We start from the raw sequence: 10,281 nt of genomic DNA on the forward strand, positions 1-10,281 counted from the left end.
GCCGCAGCTACGTGCGAGAAAGGTCCCCAAGCCCTCGTAAGGGCAAACTAAACGGCAACCTTTGGAGATCAGGTAGCTACTCGGCAAAGTGACGAACATCCTCCGCCGCCGACGATGGGTGACAATGCTGCAAGACTTACACCGCCGCTACACACCAAAAGACAAACGACCATGCGATCAGACTTCATATTGACACCGTCGCCCAGCGTAGTGCAAAAGTGTGCCTCGGCCGTGATTTCAGCACAGAAAACCGAGATCGTACACCAAGGCAAAATAGAAATGAGAGATCGTGAGCAAGTGATATTGAAGTTGCTGTCGGTGGTCGCACTATCACTGCCCTAGTAGACACAGACATTCTTTGCGTATACGCCTAAATACCGGTGATTTGTGAGAACATTTTAGTGAATCGCCGAAGCGTTGACGCTTCTTATAAAGGCTGACGTGTCATTTAAATAGAAAGCACCACAAGAGGAAGGCTTCAGGGAACTTAAGCGCTACTTATGCCCTGGGGCACTTTGATGAAAACGACGTGACTGATATTTATATTGACGCGAGCAGCGGGCCCTTATGAGTCGTCTTCGTTCAGAGAAGTGGCCGAGATGAGAAAGTGATCACGTACTCAAGCCGTTACCTGTTGAGATAGCCAAATCTAAGTATTCACCAACAGAGAAGGAACGACTCGTCATCGTCAGGACCCCATCGAAGTTTCGCCATTATACTTGTATGAACGACCATAACGACCATTCATGATTGTGAACGACCAGTACTCCCTGTGCCACTTTTTTACCTCTCTTTCGATCGCCAATTTGAAAGGTTCCTCCGGCCGTCTTGCTCGATGGAGCCTGCGCCTTCAAGGCTTCGAAATCACAGTGTTCTACAGGTCTGGCTGAGAGCATTCCGAAGCAATATGGTTGTCTCGAGCCCCCATTAACGCGCCATAGAAACAACACCACGATGAAGCCTTCTTGCAACCGGTATGCGCCAGCAGTTTTATAAGTGCTCAGACCCTTAGCCGATTGCTTGGAAGACAAGAACACTTGCCCTCCTGCTGCGCTCGGGCGTCAGTTGTAATCCTTAACTTTTTACATTGGCGTACTCGTAAAGAACTTTGCACCCAACAGGACTGCAGTGGTTCTTGTTGTATCCAAATACCCAAGACAAGCAATCCTGCAGGCGTTGCTCGATTAGCCGGCAGCAAGGCATCTCAGGCCGGCAAGTACCGCGAACCACATCCAGGAGAAGTATTATTGGCCGTGATTAGCTGTCGATGTTATACATAAGGTGAAAACGTGCTTTGAGGTACAACGACAAAAGACATCCCCTCCCGCCCCGCCCCCTTTCAAATCAGACCAGATGAGCTACTGAGCCTAATACCAATGCCGGCTAAACCCTTTGAACAAATTGGGGCATATCTCCTTAGCACGTTCTTAACTTCATCAATTGGTAACACGTGGGCCATCGTGGCCATCGAATACACGACTCGCCACGCTGCTCGCAAAAATCCTCTATGATGGCACCGTAGCAGAAGTGGCCATGTTTTTCGTCCTCGACGTGCTAATCACGGACAGGTGAACACCATTTACGGCGGAGCTAACCCAAGCCATATTGAAATACAGTCGCCTACCATGCCCATACCAGCGGACTTACGGAAAGTCTCAATACAACGATAGCTTTCATGATTGCCGTGTACGCCCATGCCGAATACTTAATCTTCACTAATACCACCGCCGTGCGGGTGACAACAACGCCGACCCCGCGTCGACTTGTATATGGCAAGGAGCCCACGATAACATTCGACACATTGCTGCCGGACGTTACAGACGAGGACAACCTCTACGTGGCCGCCTACCGTCAGCGCGCCTTTTCGCCCACCGGGATGAATTTGGCCTACCTTTAGCCCGACGATTCGGCCGTCTGAGCCGGAAAAACCAGCAACGCACCAATGTCCGACGCTCAAACTTACGACGACGCTTAGCAGAGTACAAACCAGGAGACGAAGTCTTGGTTTGGATGCCGATTCGCCATAGTGTACCTAGTGGTAAGCTCTTACGCGGTTGTTCGACCGGCAGAAAGTCCTTCGCCGCAAGTCATTCCCGACAACTAATTCGGCTGTTTGTACTTATTTTTCGGTGCCAACATCCACAGGCACGCAGCCAGCTTCTAACGTGCAGATTGATCTAGTCAATGGGACGAATATTTTGTTTTATTTGTGCGCGGTCAACACCGCCGCATGCGTATTCATCATTTTCTTCTTAGCGCAAGATGCACCGAAACATATTTCGAATAATTAGTCGCGTCTGCTTCCACATTGTTTCCAATTACTTTATATAAATTTAGAGGCCTTGTCTAGATGTTTCTTCGACGACTTTAAGTCCAGCATAAACGACTTGAACCGGAATTTGCAGTTCGACGACCTACCAGCACGCTTGCTATCATAGCCGCCGCCGAATCGCTCAACTCTCTTGAAAGTGCGTGTCAGCTCAGTAAAGAGTTCTTTCCAGTTTTCAGTTGCTGTTCTTTCCGAGAACAACAGCCGACTGGAACGACCTTCCCCACCACATCGTTGGCATCACTTGCCGCACATCATGTATAAAGAATTTTTTTGTATTTTTGTACCACCCCTTATCTAATACCGCTAACGGGGTCTTTAGGTTATAAAATGAAAATGAAACTTCCCGTCTTTTCGTTTCTGGCTTTTGACATTGTCACTACCACGCAGCAATATAGTTTTGCTCAGAGCTAGCAGAAGCCGTCTCGAGTGTCACATTAATATTTCGTCTCACCAAAAACTATCCAAGTGAGAAAAATTCAAAATCATATGTTGTCAAAATAATATTCACGTACTAACAACAAGACATCAACAGTGCACTCAGGTCAAATGATCAGGTTTCTGTAAAGCTTAAAAATTCGAAATCGCTCTTACATGTTTAAAAGTTTAAAATCCTTATTAATGCGGCAGTTGGTCCAAGTTACGCCAATCGCAGCTGTGTCACTCAAAATCGCATTTAGTGCAAGCGGCACCAAACGGCAATACAAACATTTAGGAAGCTAGTATTAAAACAACTTTTAGTATCTGTAAACTGAACATAACGCTTCCATCTGAGGATGTGGGAGTGTTAAATATAAACAAACATTCCGAGAGGACTGTCGAATCTACACTGCAGAAATGCGAAAGCAGGGGCTTTGCTGCTGCACACGGTGCATCACTTTTGCACTCATTATCATTATCAGGTAAATGCACCGTCATTATCGTTGCTAATGTCATCATTGTCATTATCACTCATTTCAGCGTCGTTATCATTGCTACTATCATCCTGACGGTAGACAAGGAGAATTACGATGTGCGTTGCTCTATCCCGGGCGTGGCGCAGTTGGTTAAAGAGCTCGGCTAAGGGTCCAAGGTATGGAGGTTTCATTCCCGTTGGAAACGGGATTTTTATTTTTCTGATGACGTCATCAGAATGATTGACAAGTGCCGCGGACGCTCGTTGTCGACGCACGCATGGACGGTCACGCTGGCGAATCACGAGACATTACAGGTTTTTGCCTTAAAACATAAAATGTTGTAAAAACGATATTGGGGGGGGGGGGGGGGGGGGACCTACACTTTGACGTTAAAAGCTTGAAACAACCGCGGTATTGGCTCCCGTTGCCCGGCTCACTTCACAGATCCTCTCGCATTTATGCACTTTCCTGCTCGCTCAACTCCTAATGTTTTGATTTCTGCCTCTATTATACCCAGTCATACGCACTAGCATAGAGTCATAAGCTACCCTATTTGAAATCCCCAAAATTGTATTCGACATCACGTTCATATCGTTGACCAGAGAAGCTATATTCATAAAGTGTTTGTATAACCCTTGATTAGAGAAAGGGCTCCACACATCAAGGCCGCCTATTAGACTGTCAGAAACTAGTCTGAGGCTGTATTTTGCCCACCGCTTCCCTTCACCATTCGCCCCTTTATACTTTCATTTACGCGACACCTCAGTTGAGACGAAAGCTGAATTAGGCAGGGAAGCAAACACACCCTCACGCACCGCAATCAGACCGACGACAGGAATCGCAGCCGTTTGGATTCCCACCCTGTTACACGGACCATGTCCCGCTTGTTCTTCGCATAACCCCGCTGTTCCCTCCTGATTTGGAACTATTGGTAAGCAAGTCAGGTGCCTGCCGGTATAAGCCTTTTTCCCAGTAATGGCAACGTCTATATACTAGTCCTTAAAATGGACAGTTACTTTTCTACGCGCGATTACACTGAAATTGGAAATCCCTTCCTCTACTCTATAGCACCGAGGAGGATGCCATAGACATGAGTTCGCTGCAGAGAGTCGTGACGCTCCTCGGCCTGCTTACCACCGCCCTTTCAAGCATTTGTCACGCAGTGACGCTTTCCTGTTGTCCCGAGCTCTTCAGAACTATCATCTCCAATCCAACCAGGCTCCAGCGTCTCACACGTCCAGCTCCTGTGCATATCCTACGCTCCTCCAGGAGGCGCACCGCTGCGTGCACGCACTACATGGCTCGCTCCTTCCTCTGGCCACTGCATCGGCGGCCCAAGCTGCTCGTTCGCGCCAAGCTGCCCCGAATACGCGGCGTTAATTGCGAGGCGCTTTCCGGGAGGGTGGAAACGGGGCGGCGACTTGAAGTTTCTCGAAACGACGACGACGCAGGGACCACGCTTTTACGCGCAATAAAGCGAGCAGGGCTAAAACGGTTCCTCCCGCGTTCACTGAGAGCCACCGCTCGTTCTGCGGTTCGCTTCTATCCTTTTTGTTTGCGTCCGTTGCTTCACCCCTCGGTTCTCTCCGTTCGTCCGAGCGTGAAATGCGATACTGTTTGCGGCGTTTCGGTGCTAGTGTAGGCGGAGATAAAGGGCGTGAAATGTGTTCCGTTAGCGTTTCCGCGCACCACTAACAGCGCAGTCAGCTAAGAAACGCGGCTTGACTGGGCGGAAGCCTGCGGACCTCGGCTTGATTTAGAGGGGCTATAAATGACGCGGTGCGTTTCGATGCCTCCTTGTCGTGAGACTTCCGCGTCCTGGCATGAGTGCGTGAGTAATGGAGGGCAGCACGTGATATCACAAAGACAAAGTAAACCATTTTTTTTTTCTGCATGTATGCATATGTACATCAATCGTGCCCACGTGCCCGAGCCATAAAAGGCGAAGTTGGCATCGTAAAACTGAAATATTGGTGCCGATTTGAAATGGCCTATTAATTTCATTTTTTCATCCCATGAGTATGTTCTATTTTATTTCACTGTTTCAACTGACAACGACGCTGTGCGACAGAGAAAATCGTATTTCAGCAGCCTTGATAGGAAGCCCGTTTGTATACAGCTCAGTGGATCGCAAGAGCATTTGTAGCAGTAATGTGACAGTGATATTTGCTGTCTTCCTGTAGGAAGGGCAGCAGTTCGAACGACGCTATTATTACTTGCTCGTCAGCAACGCTTTCTTTTGAATCTCTCGAAGCATATGTTCGAATACACGAACAATTAGCAAGTACAACCGGTGAAACCATGCTCCGTATCTGTTGATCGGTTGGCAGGTTTTTTGTTGTGTTTTTTTATTGCGTAAGCAGTGCTTGGACGGCCAAAGCGAGACATCGGCTGGCCGCAGCTACGCCGTGAAGAGGCATAGCTACGGTCTCCTCATAAAAAAATCAGCCTGCCATCACATTTTAAATCACATTAACCCTATACAACAGGCAGGAGCTGCCAACTCGGGTCGCTCCTTTCATATGGGAGAGTAATATCAGAATCAGCCTGCCAGAACCGTTTGCATTCCCGTTATCCCTACGACACACAGGGCCGTCCATACGGCTTGTTTGAAGCGTGACTTTATATGGGGGCTGGTAGCTTACGCTCTCGCGTCATAACCTTAAAGGATGAGCTAAAGTGTACCTTACACTTATAGGGCACCTTACACCGATAGGGCATGATAGGGAAATAAGGTAGCAGGTAAAAGAATCTTCCGCCGTTGCTTTCGCTATTCAGCTAGGGTTAACCAGAGCTAAACCACAACTATTTTTTTTTTGTTCTACCATGCACCCTGACTGAAAATTGAAATTGGTTTGAGTTGGGTTAGGGAGTTTAATGTCTCATAACGTTATCAGAGAATCTGGAAATGTGAATTGAGGAATTGGAAATAATTCGCGCGCAAAATAAACGCGCAACATTGTTCTGGTAAAGCGGCATGTTTCCGTTCAAGGGTCAGCGGTAATAGCGGCAAGGTTGTGATTTACCCTCCAGAGTGCTTTTACTCAACGGTGCTTTATAAGTTGTACGTCAGAAAACTCCAGCAGTCAACATTTCTGCAGCTCTCAAATACGGCGTCCCTCATAGCCTGAGCCGCTTTGGAACGTTAAACTATTCATAAACCAAGGCGACTTTATAACAGGGAGTTAATATACTCCATTATACCACAACTAAGTAATTCGCGGCCGACATACCAAAGACAGCATAGCTAACCGGGGAAAAGGACGATAAATTTATATTTTCTGTCTGCGCGTATCTCACACTGTGGGGCCATTATCTATTCCGTTTCTTTTTTTTTTTTTTTTATGAATCAACATAATTTCTGCAGAATTTTTCCAATGCCAGTGGCCCCGCGTATAGAATGTGCCTCTGTCATTCTCAGCGGGCCTTTCACAGCCATTACAGTGCGGTTGTTAAGGGTTTCGCTGAACCGAAGCCTAAGGGTGGAACTTTTGTTTAATAAGCAGCTAAATTCACTAAAAAAAAGAGCAGAGAAAAAAGATAAAGCTTTTTAATCGAATAAAACGCGAATTTTATTCCAGCGATTATATGGTACAATATACGCGTGTTACCGGCACTCGGCACTGCTACGTGCTAACATATCTGCCAGCAATTTGGTCGAAAGCAGCACTCCCCGTCCCACAACATGTAATCCACAAATAAGAAAATATACGTTTTTTTTTTTTTTCACTCACTCACATGGATATTATATTTTGACTGTTTTTGGATGCCTTACTCTAAATTTTAATCAGTTTCAATCCAGAAGGGTAATCACTTACCGTTTAAATTTACTGTTTGTTTATGAAAATGAAGCCTAAAGTAATCATGCCAGAAACTAAGGAAAAAAGGTGAAAAATACATTGCATACAGTCAGCGCCACTGGTGGGCTGCGCCAAAACAAGCAACTAAATATAAATAGTATAGCTGTGACAAAGACGTGACGGGCTTCTTTTTGTGTTCATGCTTTGATAGTGGAAAAACATATAGAAGAACATATGGGAGACCTAAAATTTATTTTACTGCTCTAATGTGTTCTAAATTCTTACTCCGTAGTAAGCTGACACGAACAAACCAAAACAGAGCAGCTGGTGCTGTCACTTTCTGACCGGTGTACCATTTGACTCTTAATATTTACATACGAAGCCAATAGCAGCTACAACAACTAAACACTTTAAGTACGGACGTACCAAAAGCGCATTCTCTCGTAGGCGAACGAGCTAATGATCACTTGGTGTCCGTTGTATTCAGGCTTCAGACCTTCCGCCGATTATTCGTACCCTAAGGAGCCGATAAGGGACTAGAGCTAGAGAAAAAGGGGACTAGGTGACTAGACTAGAGAAAAAGGAATAAATAAAACCACGCTCTATAGAGCTCATGCTGTGCGGGTCAAGTTCACAATCAAGGTTCTCACAACTGTGTTTTCGGCACGTGCATCAAAATGATTTTACTCATTTATATTTAAAATAGGATTTGCTCGCAGGTTTCCTATACGCTAAAGGAGCACTTTCGGTTTCGTAATTTGTTCAAAGGAATTACGCATGAATTGAATTTCATTTTTTTTTTCTATAACTTAGTCCCTCTTGAAGGACATGACTTATCTAGCGAAAATGTGGCGGGGAGACTTCAGGCTGCTTATGTGTGGAAAGGAGAATACATTGCTGTTTTCGCGCCGGTGCTTCGTTCATTAAATCTCTTTCCGCGAAATGGTTCGCCTGCATGGATTTTTGCGCATGAATACCCGTATACGCATTATGAACTTCGAGCTGGACTGATGCGGGAAAACATCATCTTTCAGAGTAACGAAGTTCGCATGTCCTCATTTACTCTTTAGTTTGCCCTCTCGCACCGCAGCTAAAGATATATATATATATATATATATGTGTGTGTGTGTGTGTGTGTGTGTGTGTGTGTGTGTGTGTGTGTGTGTGTGTGTGTGTGTGTGTGTGTGTGTGTGTGTGTGTGTGTGTGTGTGTGTGTGTGTGTGTGTGTGTGTGTGTGTGTGTGTGTGTGTGTGTGTGTGTGTGTGTGTGTGTGTGTGTGTGTGTGTGTGTGTGTGTGTGTGTGTGTGTGTGTGTGTGTGTGTGTGTGTGTGTGTGTGTGTGTGTGTGTGTGTGTGTGTGTGTGTGTGTGTGTGTGTGTGTGTGTGTGTGTGTGTGTGTGTGTGTGTGTGTGTGTGTGTGTGTGTGTGTGTGTGTGTGTGTGTGTGTGTGTGTGTGTGTGTGTGTGTGTGTGTGTGTGTGTGTGTGTGTGTGTGTGTGTGTGTGTGTGTGTGTGTGTGTGTGTGTGTGTGTGTGTGTGTGTGTGTGTGTGTGTGTGTGTGTGTGTGTGTGTGTGTGTGTGTGTGTGTGTGTGTGTGTGTGTGTGTGTGTGTGTGTGTGTGTGTGTGTGTGTGTGTGTGTGTGTGTGTGTGTGTGTGTGTGTGTGTGTGTGTGTGTGTGTGTGTGTGTGTGTGTGTGTGTGTGTGTGTGTGTGTGTGTGTGTGTGTGTGTGTGTGTGTGTGTGTGTGTGTGTGTGTGTGTGTGTGTGAAGGAAAGAAGCCAACAGTCGGCGAGGCCAAGGAAAGCATTGGGGATTGCACTTTGTCTTTTTGTTTCTTTAATTTTTACTTTGATAATCACATAACTTAGTAATGCAATCTGTTTAGGGGAAAGATTATTAAGCATAAAGTAGAAGCAAAAACAACGTGCCAATTGTGGGAACCGAACCCACGACCTCCGAATATCGCGTCCGGTGCTATATATATATATATATTGTTACGTAGCCGTTTGGGCTCTTAACAACCAGGCTTTAAGGCATTGTCGGCAGGCCACTTCAGCTCCTTCACGTCGACGCACGACTTTTTAAGAACATACACCCAGCGGCTGCAGTTGCACACGCGGCATTATCCTTTGCTAAAACGAAAAAATCGACCTGATGCATTCACAAGAAAAGAATCAAGTAACAAAAAAAAAACGCACATAATAAGCATCGGTAAGGCGATGTTTTAAGTTTCTAGCAGAGTTCTCGCGAAATGTAGGGTTTCATGCGCACTACGTTATTATTGTCCAGCGACTCCTAAGCATGTATCTTCAGTGTGTTTGTATTTGACTTGCACCACTTCTTGTTGCTGCTGACGACGAGTAGTAGTGGGAAAACCGTCCGGAAGCACTTTGTATGTGACGTCACTAAGCTGACGGAACCCTCTGCACGGGCCAGAGTACTGCTCTAAGAGTATCTCGGAAATTTTCTCGGAAGCCACGTTCTGCGGTCAGGTTCGGAAGTCACTATATCTTTGTTTTATTTGTTTATTTATTGTGCTTAAGACAGTACATAAGTAGTGCCAAATGGCAGAGGCAAAAGGCGATAGCAATGATCACCTGACTGGACCAATATGCCTACAAAAACGTGTAGCACAACAGCACTAAACATAGCAATGATTGAATGTAAAGCAAACTTACACATGAGAGAGGGAATCTGTCGATTTTAAAGAAAATGAAGAGCGGCGTTGAAAGCGGCACTAGGTAATCAAATTATACTACTATGTAACAACCTCTGTACACAACAGATAGACAGTATGAGATGAATAATAATATACAAAACTAATCAGTGGCCATACTTCGCGCAGTGGAAAATGATAAAATCACAGGACAACACTGGATTATGATATGCTATTCGTAAGCAGCGTCACTGGCCAAAGCCTGCAGCTATGATTAGATATTATGCACAAAATAACTTTTCGCCTTTTTCCTGAAGGAAAGCAGGGAAGAACAATCAACGGTTTCAGTTAAAGGTCGCAAAATATTCAAGCGGTCAGGAATTTGCCAGTTGAGAAGTTTAATGTCATAATTCGGTCTTATGTAAGGTTTCATGAAAGAGTGGTGCCTGAATGTGTAATATGGTACATTCTTAGTGTAGGCAGAAAAGTCCGCTATTTGCTTTCACCTCTATGTAGATAGATTCGGAAAGCTGTTGGTAATATAAGGCTGTAATTTTCAGTATGCCATCTTTTACAAAGTATTCATACACGTGTTTATACGA

Source organism: Amblyomma maculatum, chromosome 4 (genome assembly GCF_055883805.1).
Source record: "Amblyomma maculatum isolate TAMU_Amacu chromosome 4, ASM5588380v1, whole genome shotgun sequence".
NCBI lineage: Eukaryota > Metazoa > Arthropoda > Arachnida > Ixodida > Ixodidae > Amblyomma > Amblyomma maculatum.